Source organism: Leptodactylus fuscus, chromosome 7, assembly GCF_031893055.1.
Source record: "Leptodactylus fuscus isolate aLepFus1 chromosome 7, aLepFus1.hap2, whole genome shotgun sequence".
NCBI lineage: Eukaryota > Metazoa > Chordata > Amphibia > Anura > Leptodactylidae > Leptodactylus > Leptodactylus fuscus.
In genome coordinates this window covers 62140948-62155845 of record NC_134271.1, presented here as the reverse complement: position 1 = coordinate 62155845, position 14898 = coordinate 62140948, and the positions used below count along the sequence as shown (strand labels likewise).

Below are 14898 nucleotides of genomic sequence, written 5' to 3'. Positions count from 1 at the left end.
AACCAGTAAGTTGCAGGACCTTTTATTAAACACACAGGCAAAACCCTTTAGAGATGTATTTCAATCTTATGAAGCGTATGACCCCTGGTTTTTGGGGGGAAACAGGAGTCTTGTGACACTTGTTCATAGATGTCAATTGAGGACATCCACTGTTGCAAAATTAGTAGTTCTACAAAGCAGGATAGATAGGGTTAATACATTGAATAAGAAAATAGCTGCAGGCAGAGGTGTATGCCTTCTTTACTTACCTACCATACCTCAGCTGATTGACAGATGACCTCTGGCTCTTATGGCTGGCTACTATGTTACACGACACATGATGGAGAAAGCCCTAAACTACTTCCTCGTTGTTTTGTTGCTTCTGCTTTTTTTGCCTGTATAATTTTACTCTATCCCCCACCCCAAGCCTCGGCTTTCTGCACTACTGCATCCACTTCCTTCCTTGTGTTGCAAGCTTCACATAACCTCCCTTCCCCATGATCAAATGGACTTTACATGACACAAGTAGAAATGGGAAATGTGTAGCAATATGGAATATAAAGAGAAACTCCAAACTGATTGTAAGCTCCTGTGGTCGGGAGCCAGGTATCCAGTCAGGAATTTTCCACACATTTAAAGAAATTACTGCTGTCTGGAATAGTTCAACCATTGTAGCACTAACAGTCCCCAGGGTTAACCACTTTTGGCCCATATGGCCAATGGAAAATTACATGTTAATTCTATGATATGAACACCTGTATAGGTAAATACATCTAAAATAGAATATCCCACGTAAGTATAGGAGAACCACACTGCTAAGCAAGAATCAAAAAGGAACATATCATCATCAGAACCTCTCAGTAGTGCAGCCTCAGACTTTAGGCCTTTAACCAGCCTATTAAAAAAAAAGGGAAGACCTCCTGAACGTCCATAAAAACAGGCCATGCAAGGACACTACTCTCCAGCAAGAAATAACATGAATCAAAGCTTGTTGGCCACTGGAATGTCCTGGCAGAGAGTAGTTACATTTAAACAAAGGGAATGTTCTTTTATCTTGTTTAGACTACAATGACACAACTTTTGGTCACAAGAAGGCGACAGTGCAATGGCAGGTCATACCAACTCAATTCATAAAGACTGGCATATCATACCCCAATCTTTATGCCCCCTGTGTAATTCATAATGAGCTTTTACCTCACCATGAGAAGGTGAATCATTCTGTAATACTTAGGCCTAGATGAAAACCTGCAACGGCTCTTTGTGGAGTGAATGTGGCATCATGGGTAATAGCCCTGTCCCATCCACTTTCTGAAAAATGGTGAGGTGTGAAAAAACACCGGAGACTATTTTAATCAGGAGTGTAATGTCCTATGGGAGCGCTACATATAGGAAAGATTTACTTACTTCTCCCTACCTTTGCCTTAGAAGGGTATTCCCATCTTCAAGATCATATTTAAACTTGTAACATAAGCTAACTGCAATATTTTACCTGACATATTGCTTTATCCATGTTGCTTTAAGTACAGCTAAATATTCCTTTTTGGTGTTTGCATTTCATTGCCTAGGTTACAGACCATCTCTATGTAGCTCTACTGGTCTGCTGATGGTCAGGCAATGTTCAACTATAGTCTCTCTCCCTCTCTCTGCATATTGCTTTCAATTGCTGAGCCTAGATAATCTCGAGATCAGTTTATCGAGTATTGCTGTTACCTATGTATGTAAATTCCAACATAACTGCAATTTAGACACAAGCATGGAGCTTCGAGCCTGAACTGAACACCAGGAAGTGGAGGGGAGATGAGAGACGAGACAGGAGGGCAGCTGAAACTCTGAGATAAGGAAACCCTTTGTGAGACTACGCATTGCTGTGACTAAGAGTTTTACACTATTCTATGTGCAATACATGTACCTTCATATACAGCAAACCTTTACACTGTGATCTGAGCAATTGTTACAACTCTTGACCTATGAACATTTAGTTATTCTCTTCCTCCCTAAACTAGGATAAGGTTTTCTCAATTTCAACACTGTTTCCTGAGCTTCATTCCTGCACCTACCATCCATGTGGGGCATTCTAATCGCCGTCAGACTCAGGGAGGCTTACCACTAGGATGTGTCCTGCTAGGAATGCTACAACCACCATCATACACCCTGCATGACCTTTCAGCACTGCACTAGATATGAAGAGCTCCAGAGACACTGGTAGAGGTCCCTGCCACAGTGGTCACGACTAGGGTTGAGCGATCGGGATCGGAAAAGATCGGATTTCGATCGGCAATCGAGTAAATTTCGCGATCGGAATTCCGACCCTATCTTTTCCAGCGGGCTCGAGAACGGAGGTTATCTCAAGATCGGCTCAACCCCAAAAGTGACTTTTCCCATAGAAAAGCATTGACTAGGATTGAGGATCGGGATCGGAAAAGATCGGATTCCGATCGGCGATCGAGCAAATTTCACGATCGGGATCGGCTGGAAAATGATCGGAAATCGGATTTTAAAATCGATCTTGAAATCTCAAGATCGGCTCAACCCTAGTCACGACTATTCAATTCCCAACCTCCTATCCTTCCTCCCAATGGGCTTATGATGCACTAGTGGCATTAAATGGTCACAAATCCTTAATTTGCAACTATTTTACACCAAAAGACTAAAGTTAAAATAATAATTAATCCCCCCACTGTGTTCTATGGGTATAAAGTTGTATGACAATTGCAAGAATTATAATATGTTTGTAAGTCATTTATCCATCTGCACTCCACTACATGGGCAGCATAAAGAATACCAAGATATCTCACAGTGTTTGCATCCCATTTTCATCTTTAAGTGAATTTGCACAAGATTTATTACACTTTAGGGGGGATTTAATAATTCCATGAATGCCAATCTTCAGATGTAGATGGGTGTAAACGTGGAGCATCTTCGGATGCCTCTTTCATGTGCTAAAGTGGCAAATTAATAATAAAATAACTCATTTTATTTATATAGCATCAACATATTTTGCATAACTTTACAAATTCCGGTTCAAGTACAGAAAAAATGAGACATAACCCCAAAGCAGTGGGCATAATGTCTACGTGTTACAGTAAGACCACAGACTGAAAAGGAAATATCAGGGTTAGGTCGGTTAGTTTATGGTGGAAACAGCTGAAATTTAGTGTTAAAGAGATTCGATTTCAGATAAAGAGAATACATGATATTAAACACAGCAGAGAGGTTTGTATAATAGGGACTATGTAGAGTAAAAATAGAAGGCGACCTAGGACAGAGCCCTGGGGAATCCCAAGAGCAAGGGGAAGAGCCCACAAATGATTCACTGAATGTGAGATCTAACGCCAACAGAGTGGAGCATAGTGAGGAGGAGTTGGTGGTCTACAGTGTCAAGCTTCAGAAGGTCTTTTGCTTTAGCTGTCCGGAGATCATTGTGGACTTGTGCAATGGCCCTTTCTGTAGAGTGTAGAGAGCAGAAGCCAGACTGTAAGGGATCAAGAAGAGAGCAGAAAGATAACAGGTTAAAGTACAGCACAATAGGCGCTGCTGTGAGGAAGGGCGTTCCTGACTGACTGTCAGAAACGCCCTTCTGACAGTGAAGAGCTACGGTACCGACACCGATAGCTCTTCACCGGGGGCACAGAACGTGAAAGCTGATCTGCGGGTGTACATGATTTTCTCTGCAGACATTCAGTGCACCTACAGCCGAACATACTTATTATAATCCATGCCAGAAAACTGGCATGAGTTATATAGGAAATCTATGTTAGTTCTTGACTGGCATAGATTCAATGTATAAGAACATGCTTTTTCTGCCAAAACTCATAGTGTCTTATTGATGTGATATGACAGGGTTAATGTCTTACTGACCAGTCTATATGTATTTCTTGTACATCTATAGGAGGCGCACTCTGTAGCTGTGTCTGTATTTCTGTATACTATACTGGCCAGTCTATATTGATCAGTAGATAAGCATTTCTTCAAATTCTTGTACTGAAAATGGTCATGTTACAACGTCACCACTCAGCCCCTCCCCCAAATGTAATATAAAAAAAAACTATAGGGGGCTATTATTTGGTATTCTCAGTATGGATCATGAAATAGATGCCATGCACCTCTGGCCTCTCATTGTGCGCTTTTTAGTAAATTAGGTGCATGTGAATATACCTAAAATAAAAAGGGCACACAAGTCATAAAAAAATGCTAATTTTTTGCTAAATGCTACAAAGTGAGGGTGAAGGGCAATAGTATAAACTATAACATAAAATGCTATGATGTTGTTAGTGGTTGTTAGTTAGCTGTTTGGATCTGGATCAGCTGATGTAATATGGTCACGTGCATTATATGGATACACTATAACTACAACATGGTTCAATATGGATACTCTGCACTATGTGCACTTTGCACTGGCCTGCTTTTACAAAGTTCTCATACGTTTACAAGACCACAGCAGATTTAAAGCCGCATCTCTAAAAACCTCAGGGTTTGCCTTTGAATGTCATTGTAACAAGTGCACACACATTATGACAAGAAGAGGAAATTGAGTAATTGCCATTTTGTCAAGTTCACTGCTATGCAGCTGCTGCTGACGCCTGTTATTGTCAGCAACTAGTCTCAGGGGAAAAATGGACCCTTTGGGATCCAGAGTGAACATTACCGCTAAATTACAGCTATGTTCACATATTATGATCATTTTGGGGGTTTGGCTGCTGTTCTCACAAAACTGTTGTATGACTCAAATATATGCACAGCTAAGGCCCTATTCACATCTGCATTCGGGTTTCTGCTCAAGGAGTCTGCTAGGGGACACCCCGAATGGAAACCTATATGCATAAAAAAGTAGTTACCTAAAGAAACCCACAGACTCCATAGACTACAATGGGGTCCATGTGGTTTCCGCTCTTTTTCCACACGAAACAAATGGAGAGAAAAGTGCTGCTTGATCAACACCCAGCGATCCCTTTTATAGTCTATGGAGTCTGCAGGCTCCTGTCTTTCATGTCTGCTCAGCACAAGTGTGAACCAAGCTTTAAACAGGTCTTTTAAAGGGAATCTCTCAGGTCCATAATGTCTCCCAAGCCAAGAATATTGCAGTGTTAGGAGCCTTTGAGTCACAGTGAGTGTGTGTAACACTACTGGGACCCGCTTGGTTCTCGAGAACTGAGGTTTTTACACCCCAGTTTTGAGCGGAGCAGCAGGTCAGACAGCACACACTGCTTCATTTATATGAATGGGAACTACCTGAGATAGCCAAACTAACACACAACTATCTCTGGTAGTCAGTGCATGCTGCTCCATTTTAAAACTGAGGTGCAAAACATCCCAGTTCTTGAGATCCGTGGAGGTCCCAGCAGTGAAACACCCACCAATCAACAAATTAACCCCAATTCTGTGGCTGGACAACCCCTTTAATAGGAGCAGAAACGTACCATTATGGCCACAAATCAATGAAGAGATGAAGAAAAAAAATAATCTTTTTTATGGATATAAAAAGTCCCCTCCCTGCAAATGCTCTGGGGTGGGCCTGCAACACTCACAAGTGCTTCAACTATCCTCAGGAATCATTGGCCAATGTCATCTTCTTAGCCCTGATTGATATTTTCAGCTTTTGCCTCAGTCACAGCTGTCTGTAGGTAAATCTACAAATCCATATACATAGTACAGTATATTCCCTGTACATACCTATACATAGTATAGACTAGTTTATTCAGTGTCCAACAGTAATCTGCAAGAGCATAGAGATGTTGGCACAGGAAAACGCACACAAGTTCTTCACATCCTTTACTTAAACAACAGCTACCTCCTGATATTACCTTAGGGAACCCCTTATTGTGTAAAGTGTAACAGTATTGTATTGGGGACCATCTGGGATAACCGAGTGACAACCAACATGCCGGCCCATACAGGGGTTGTGACTGGCCTTTCCTATGTCACTGCTAATATATTGCTAGTTCCAGTATCGCTCTACAACTGGACACAGCAACGTGACAACCCCTGTGAACACTATAATGGCTGCCATATTGATTCACAGCAATGGCTAGTACTGAAAAGACATACAGCATTAACAGAAGGGAATGACTCAGTTGCCTATTTTTACTAGTGGTTTTGTGTCTTTAGATGGACATACCCCTTGCGTGTCATTTTCCTGATATACATATACATTTTTGATAAGATAAGATAAGATAATCCTTTAATAGTCCCACCTTGGGGAAATTTCAGCGTGTTACAGCAGCATAGTAATACAGATACAGGATAATACACAGTAATATATTACAGACGTAGACACAGATAAGCTGAGAAGAGAAGATATACTAGGAGTCCATGGCAGCTAAGGAAAAACAGAAGAGAAAGAGGAAGACCTCATGGTCATCCTCATAATCATTAGTTCTCTGTGCGGAGAGCTACTGGTGAAGTTTGCTGGACTTTCATTTTCCATTTCAGTGTTTGCAATCTAATGTCAAGTTCTTTATTTTGCTTACTTATATAGTGCCATCATATTCCGTAGTGCTTTACAGAGATACAGGTTTACTTATTATTTTTCAGCTGCCTGAGGTGATATATTAAATCAGAAGATCATGGTGTCTGAACAGTCATATTGCCCTTTGCTGTAACTCCCAAGAGGTTCTGCAGCAGCTGTACTTTCTAAGAATCTCCTATTCCCCAGCCAATGAGCCGCTCTGTATTCCATGAACATTTTGATGTAATGCATTCTTCTCCTGCTTCCTGATAAACATTTATGCATGCATTAGTGAACATTGACTTTACGTGATATCATATGTCATATCTAACCACAAAACTGTAAAGGTTGTGATGTGACACTGTTACCATAGCACAATGGCAGCACTTACCGGATGGGTTTTATAGGGCTTGCCCAGGATTAGAAAAACGTGGATGTCTTTATCCAACACAGCATCATACATGCCCTTAGCATTAGTACCGCAGGCAGCTTGGGAACAAGTGTGTTTTTAGAAGGAAGCCATCCTGGCTATCTAATCCTGCATGAACAAGTCTAACTCCATTTTAAATCTACAATGCTTACCTGCAATTTTTATAGAATACAGCTAGAGTCAATGACTTCAGTTTAGGTGTGATTTACAATGACACTCTCTCTGGTTTTCCCTTCTGCTTTACACTGCAGCTCGGCTTGTTCAGATTAAACACATGCCCTCCAGTTGCTCAGCAGCACAGCAGTACATGAGAAGCCAAATTGTCGCTGACAGATTCGAGTTATCAAACCTATTGTGTAAAACCTCACACTGAATAGGTGGAATTGACATAACTAAAACATAACTTCTATTGGTATCAGTTAAAATCTGTGTCTCATACATTATATACACCAAGAAACATGGAGCAGGATAGAAGTGCAAATAACATCACAGGACCTGGCAGTCACTTCTAAAGAGTTGAATGGAAGAGAGCCAAACATATTGGAGTAGTATTATTAGGATGAGAGCCCTGATCCCAATACCGTATAGATTCAACACCTCCCTCCACAAATAAGCTAGATAGCTCTAGTCCTCTGACAAAGACTAGTGTCAAATATTCAGATAGAGATTAGTATCATGTTTCGACGTGTTTCTCCCTTATACAATTGCTAAGCAGTTATAACACTAAAAGAGTAAGAATAAGTAGCAGAGCACTAACTCAGATTTCAGAGTATGATCATAGGACTTCAATGCAATAGTATAGCTGCAGGGTTTAGATAGTTGACTATAGAATTTAGCTATAGATAGAGCAGTTAAAGAGAACATTTCGTTGTCTCCGCCAACTCCAGTTCTTTGCATCCTTTAGTATGTGCTGCTCCTCTGATTCTGGCACAGTTGGAATTTTTCCTCTAGCCCCCACCTTTCCTGAGCTATCAGTGCTCTTAGGGTAAGTTCACATGGGGTTTTTTGGTCCAGATTTTGACGCGGAATCTGCGTCAAAATCCGGCTCAAAAACCACCTCCCATTGAAATCAATGTGTTCCTTTTTCCGCAAGCAGTTTGCTCCTGCTCGCTGAAAAAAGAAGCAGGTTCTGCGGCTGATTCAGCCATGGACATCCGCCTCGCGACACTCCCTCCCGACTAGGTCCATTCATTTGGGCCTAAACTGGAGCTTAATGCCGGAACTGGATGCTGATGCCCTGCAATGGCATCCGGTCGCAGGGGGGGTGTTTAGACCAGATTCTTTCCTGCGTCAAAATCCGACCAAAAAACCAGTGTGGACTTACCCTTAGAGTTGGTGCCTGATAATCTAGTTAGGCACTATACTTTTAAGTATGGTCTCACAAAGAAGTAAGCAAAGGGGTCTCTGACTGGACAATGTCAAAGCTCTGAATCATGACCCCCTGCCTGATCCTGCATGAGAAAATTCAGGCATAATCGGTGCCTCAATGAGACTGTTGTAAAAGGAAACCAAAGGCTATGTATTGTTATCGGAGCACCTTATTATCCCAAACAGGTTCAACCTTCTACTAAGGACAGGTTGTCTTGTGACCTGGTCAAAAGCCAAATAGAACTGAAACTGAAAGACACTGTGTGCGTAGATTTAAAGTGATGGGATTCATGCATATTACAGTACAAAATGGACATTATAACGGTAGCCACAGTCCATAGCAACCTACCTCGTGTGCTACTGGTATGCAAGTGGCACCAAGTGGTCACTTACTTACTGAACTTACTGTTCAAGGTATATTATGTGCTGTTATTGTAAGCAAAAGTTAAAGTGGTACTATGAAAGAACCATTAACCCATACTGGACTTGAACTGTAATGACCACACTTTGGTCTGCGACCACTCCCTAATTGAAAATGTAAATGTTCCATAATGGTTCAACTGTCCAAGAGAATTTATCCACCAAGTGGGAGACAACCACCAAGAATTTTTGTACCTTTCACGCTTGGTTTACAGTAGTATCGCCTCTACATTGTTGGAGTCCATTGGGGGACCTGCACAACCAAGAGGTGGTAACATGCAGAGTCTGTCAGACCTCATTGTCTATAATGGGGTCCACCAGGAGTTCATGGGTTTTGAACTTAAACCATCAGGAAAAAAAAGACTTTTTCCTCAGTAGGAAAAAGGACATAGTCTTAAAGTAACTTTTACCAGTAAGGCGCTAACCAACCTTAAGATGGAAGTCTTATCTTTAGGATAGGTTGGGTTTCCCATTAATCAGCTGTTTGAGGGGTGAGCGGTGTTTGGGCCAGTACTACTGCCTCTTGAATGTTTACGTTTGTCCTGGACACTGTGTCTACTCTGAACCTTGTTCTTCTAGTAGTGCCTGCTCTGGGTACATCTGCCTGTGCTGGGTGTGTGATTAACTCAATACAAGCTTACGGGTGATATTTGTATAAAGCCTGACTACACATCCCTGCTTTTTACCCCATGCATCTTAATTTTTCATCCCACCCTGTGTAAATCTTGGACAAACCTCAATATTACCCAGCAAGTACAGGTCATAACTACATGAAAGCGACCACCAAGCAATCCATTCTCCAATGAATTATTGCGGGATCTGCTACATATCCTACAATGCAGACATGAACAAAGGCTTATTCAGTTATGCTCTTAATAATATAATACAGATGAATTTCTTTAAATAACGTAAAGAACATTAGCAAAAAGCAGAGCGAACCCTTGTAGGAGCCATGCTTTATCTTCAGGCTGTGACACGACAAACTAATGCCATTAACCTTTGCTCAAACATGATAAGTCCTTTCTGTAAACTACACAATTACAAAGAATTCAGGGGCTTTTACCCAAAAATGTAAAGAATTCCAATGTCATCTAGTTGCTTTCTTGTCAAGAACGCAGAACTATCTGGTTTAGGGAAAGCTGAGTCAAAATGGCTGTCATTACAGCTTCCGTGGAGGTTGTTACTCAGCTTTCCTAAAATCCCAGAAGATAATTCTGCCCAGTTCTGGGGTATATCGTCATAACTAGGCATATCTGCCTTTCAGAAGGCAGGGTGACAATTTAGCACTAGTGTGTAACAGTCTATGTGGTCACTCAACTTTCTACGATACCTGAATGAAAATTCTGCCTACTTCAAGCTTTTATAATCCCTGATCTCATTTTGCAACACAGATTTGTTATTTCAGGTGCCATTGTGTGTCATGCATTTCGGAGCTGTGGTCGTGGTTATATTAGTTATCACCCAGCTTTCCAAGTTGACAAAAGAAGACAATTCAGGCACTGCTGTTGGTGAACTTTAATATTCACCCCATTTATACAACACTTGGTCAGCGCCACTCACTGTGTATGAGTTGCAGATCATCTATAGTCATATAACAGACTGCAGTTTACTTTCTGAGTGACTGGAGTATTGCTTACCTGGGTGCTGTCTGTGCAAATTTCCCTCCTGACTAGTGTCATCGCTGTCTTAGGACATCTGTCCACTCCTCCGTTGCCGTCAGATCTCTTCTCTCTTTTTGCAGATTGTCCACAGTACAGAGAGAATGTAAGAACAAAAAAGTTTAATGGAAAAGTTCACTTCAGAAAAGTTTCTTGCTGCCCAGAGACAGTCATTGGTAATGGAGGAGTTGTATGCAATACAAGGAAGTTTCAGCGCTTCAGTCATCCAGTCTGATTCTACACAGTACAGAGTCCTTCCTGTTTTTTATCTTTATACCCATGTGTGGTGTGACGCAACCACTGAATATGTAATGAGCTCTTAAAGGTGTAGTAACAAAAGTAACAGTAATATAACACCATGTAACACTACATACAGATAGGCAGTGTACAGAATCTCACACAGCCCATATAATAAGCTGGGTATGATATGTAACAAAATACACGGTTTATTGCAAGCAGGACTTTTCACATTTTTCTGCATTTTTCGGATGGAAACCCGGTGGACCCCATTATCGTCTATGGTTTCCATAAGTAACTGCTTTTTAAGCAGATTAGCTTTCCATTTTTTGGGTCCGCAAGTGGACCCAAAGAACGTAAAACCGAACACTAGTGTGAACCTAGTGTAAAGCTGAAAAATATTAGAGACAAGTAATATTCACATTTAGTTATATTGTGGGCCCCCAGAACTGGTGAGCTCTAGGTAACACTGACAGCACATAGACCCAAAACACTAGCAAAGGGCAAGGGGTATGATCCTATGTATGTCAAGTGACTGTCTACTATTGCATCTCAGGCCCATTTAAGAGGACCTTCAACAAGTCAAACTATTTACATCAATTAATAGGTGCAGCTTAAATCTTTTTTCTCTAGCCCCCTACCATTCCCAAGCAATCAATGCTGTTAGTTTTGGTGCCTGATATTCTATTTAGGTTCTGTACTATCAGGAGGGCGGTGTCAGGCAGCAGCAGACAAAGGGGTGATTCTGAGCTCGGACACTGACTGCCTGTGATTGGACCTCTCACCCCATGCTTAACACTGGCCTTCTGACATTATAGAGTGTAAAGGGTGCCCTTTTGACAGAATGGACCCTAAATAGCACAGCAAACACCAAACAATGCTTGTGGCTTCAGAATGGTAAAGGCTAGAGAAAAAATTCCAACTGCAATGGAATCAGTGGCATGACACCTACTAAAAGATGCTAAAAACTTGAATTGGTAGAGGTGGTGGAAGGTCCTTTTTCAGTAAACCATGCTGTGCTTGGTAAAGCTTTCCACCCATTTTATAAGTGTTATTCAAAGCCACACATTTCAATGGGATCAACCAAACATCTTATGTGTATGGGGTTTACTCTTTCCAATGCCAATTGTCTAGGAAAATAAGGACCGCCATGTTGGATTTCAATAAATCTTTGTTTTGCTGAAGACTGCCAGAATGTTTTCCCCACTGAAAAAGCATACATTCCTTACCAACCTGATTATGCATATTAATGGAGGATATTGTAAGAATAGCTTCTGGAAGAACAAATATCCATCTAATAGGGGTTTCCCATCTTAAAGGGGGTGTCCCATGAAGACACACCTTTATTAGCTAGAAAGGATAACTGCTCTTGGTTTGCATGTTCTCTTGCAGAGCTGGAATACTGGGGTGAATCCCGCCAAGGATAACATCTGCATGGAGTTTGTCCCCGTGTTTGTGTGGGTTTCTTCCCTGTAATCCAAAGACATACTGATGAGTATGATGAGTAACTCTCATTTTTGTGTAGTTGTATTACAAGAATTGGTTTTCATCTTGAATGGTCCACATGTAATACTACATTTTCCTATTGAGGCTGGGTGTGGTGGGGGGCACTTCAAATAGACATATCTCATGAATTATAAAACCTAGAAAACTTTGTTTGGCATCGTATGAAAAATGAGATTTGATTCTTCTACCTGCAAAAATTCCAGAGATATCACCAGTTGAAAACACAATGGGGATTAGGATATTTATAGGCAGTTGCTCCCAGTCCCAACTGTATTTTCAGCTGGTGATATCTCTGGAAATAATTCCGGTAGATCTGTGATGAGCATACTTTACACCTCATTCTTTAAGTGTTTTATATACTTTCTAATCTACAACTTTCTACAACTTGCCTGACAAGAGTGCAGGGTTTGTCAAAAGCTAAAGGGCTTATTATTTGACACTGTGCCAAAAATAGTGACACATTTTTACGATAACTAAGCCAAGCAATAATTGGTGTAAAGTTAGAATAGACAGTGTAAAAGTGTGTCACGTTTTCAAATTGCATTGACTCTTAAAATAATCAGATCTGGTGTAAGTTTTCGCTATCTAAACTTAGGCACTATGGGAAAATGTATTAAGACTGGCATATTGTATATCAGTCTAAATAAATAGCCATCTGGAACATGGTCAATGTGATTTGTGAAGTGGTCCCAGCACTAGAGTGGAAATTACGCCACTATGACTGATGTAAGTTTTTAGAAATCACTTGAGGCAAGAGGCGCAGAATGTGGTGAGCAAGACTTGTATCGGGCTTGGCTCACATGTGGTGCAAAAAAGGGCCTTGTTCTAAATGTGCACATCTATATCAATGATGACTTTCCCTTTATTAGTAAATCTACTGTATATACTCGCGTATAAGCCGACCCGAATATAAGCTGAGGCCCCTAATTTTACCACAAAAAAAACTTATTGACTCGAGTATAAGCTGAAGGGGGGGGGGGGAATGCAGCAGCTACTGGAAAATTTCAAAAATTAAAATGGTCAGAGTTTTTGGGTGCAGTAGGTGCTGGGGAAGGGGAGGGGGTGTTTTGGTTGTCTGTCTGCCCCTTCCCTGAGCTTGAGGACTGTTTTTTCTTCCCCCACTTGGAATTCAGTCTGGCTGAATATACGGTATCTGCAGTGCTCCTATTAACCCCTTCCTGACGGAACAGGAGCACTGCCGGTACCCTATATTCAGTAGACCGGGCACTTTCAGACACAGGGATACCTAATGTGTACGTGTTTCGCAGTAATTTTCTACTTTTGTATGTATTCTAGAGAAAGGAGGGATTTAAAACTTTTATTTATTTTTTTAAATCTTCTTTTTTTCTTTTTGCACTAATTTATGGGAGATTCTCTACATTGCTATTGTGGCTGGTATTTTGCTGACTCGAGTATAAGCCGAGGGGGGCTTTTTCAGCACAGAAACTGCTGAAAAATTCGGCTTATACTCAAGTATATACGGGTACCTCTTTATTTAGCTAGTATTTACCACAGCTCCATGTGAAACATAACAGATTTTACATCAAATTTGTCAAGCAGCAAGTTTTGGGAGCTGATTTATTTGCTGATTCTGAAAATCTGCTTCCAAAATATTTCCAAAATCTGCCTCAGTTCATTTCAATCGGAGTCTCAGGTAGAATCTGCCTGAAGAATGAACCAGACCGTCCTTATTTTTCTACTAGCTGAAAAAATGTACTTCTCACTGAAATGAATGGGAGGCAGATCTCAGGGGGAATTTGGATCTGACTTTGTGGCAGAATCTGCTTCAAAATCAGCTCCAAATTGCTCCGCGTCAACATACCATAAGGGGTCTTGGTCATGCCCTGATAAACAATCCCATACCATTATCTCTCCTATAGCAAACTTTACAGTGCGGAGTACAGCCAGGCAGGTAATGTTCTGCTGGCGATTGTCATACTCAGGCATGTCCATTACACTGGTAGATACAGTGGGATTCCTCACACTTGTGCTTGGTGATGTAAGACATACATGGAGCTGCTTTCTCATGGAAACCAATGCCATGAAGATTCCGGAAAAAACGTTTTTGTACTGACCTCAATGCCAGAGATGGTTTGGATCTCTGCAGTTACTGAGGCAGTAAAACATTGTCGAATCTTACCCCTCGTTCACATCTGCGTTTGGTAATCTGTTCGGGGAGTCCACATGGGGACCCCCCGAACGGAATATCAAACACATTGGCAAGCGGTGTGTGCAGTAAATGCACATGGACCCCATAGTCTATAATAGGGTCCATGTGCTCTCCGTGCAGTGTCCACACTGAACATGCGGACAGAAAAGTACTTTGTGATCTACTTTCATGTCTGCATGATTCGTGCGGGCAGCACGCGGAGAGCACACTGACCTCATTATAGTCTATGGGGTCCGTGTGCTTTCACTGCACACCACTTACCAATGCATTTGTTATTCCGATCAGAGGGGCCCCATACAGACTCCCCGAATGGATTACCAAACGCAGATGTGAACGAGGAGTTATGCACTGTGTGCCTTAGCAACCCCACTCTGCCACTTTCTTTCACAAATGTTTATAAAGGTGACTACAGGCTGGATTTTATACACTGAATGAAACACCAGAATTCAATGAGTAAGAGGTGTGTGCCAATACTTTTTACTATTTATTTAATTTTATACTTTTTTACACTTATATTTTTTTATGTTTTTACTGTGCCACAATGGGACTTGAAAATGGGATTATTTGATCCCCTGTATTGTAAAATGCCATTTCTCTATGTTACAGTGTATAGTAAACTAGCCTCTGCCCGCGACTTCATCTGCATGTTGTTGGCGTCGATGATCCACCTATATTCAGCAAATTA

The 14898-nt window shown here is 41.2% G+C and overlaps 1 protein-coding gene across 1 annotated transcript in view; it reads right to left on the bottom strand.

Moving 5' to 3' along the window:
• Window positions 1-10530, bottom strand: part of PLCG2 (phospholipase C gamma 2) — a 109771-nt gene extending 99241 nt beyond the window's left edge. The window contains exon 1 of the mRNA XM_075282050.1: window positions 10280-10530. The gene's annotated coding sequence lies outside the window, so the exon portion shown is untranslated. The remainder of the gene's footprint in view (window positions 1-10279) is intronic.
• Window positions 10531-14898: the final 4368 nt, after the last annotated feature.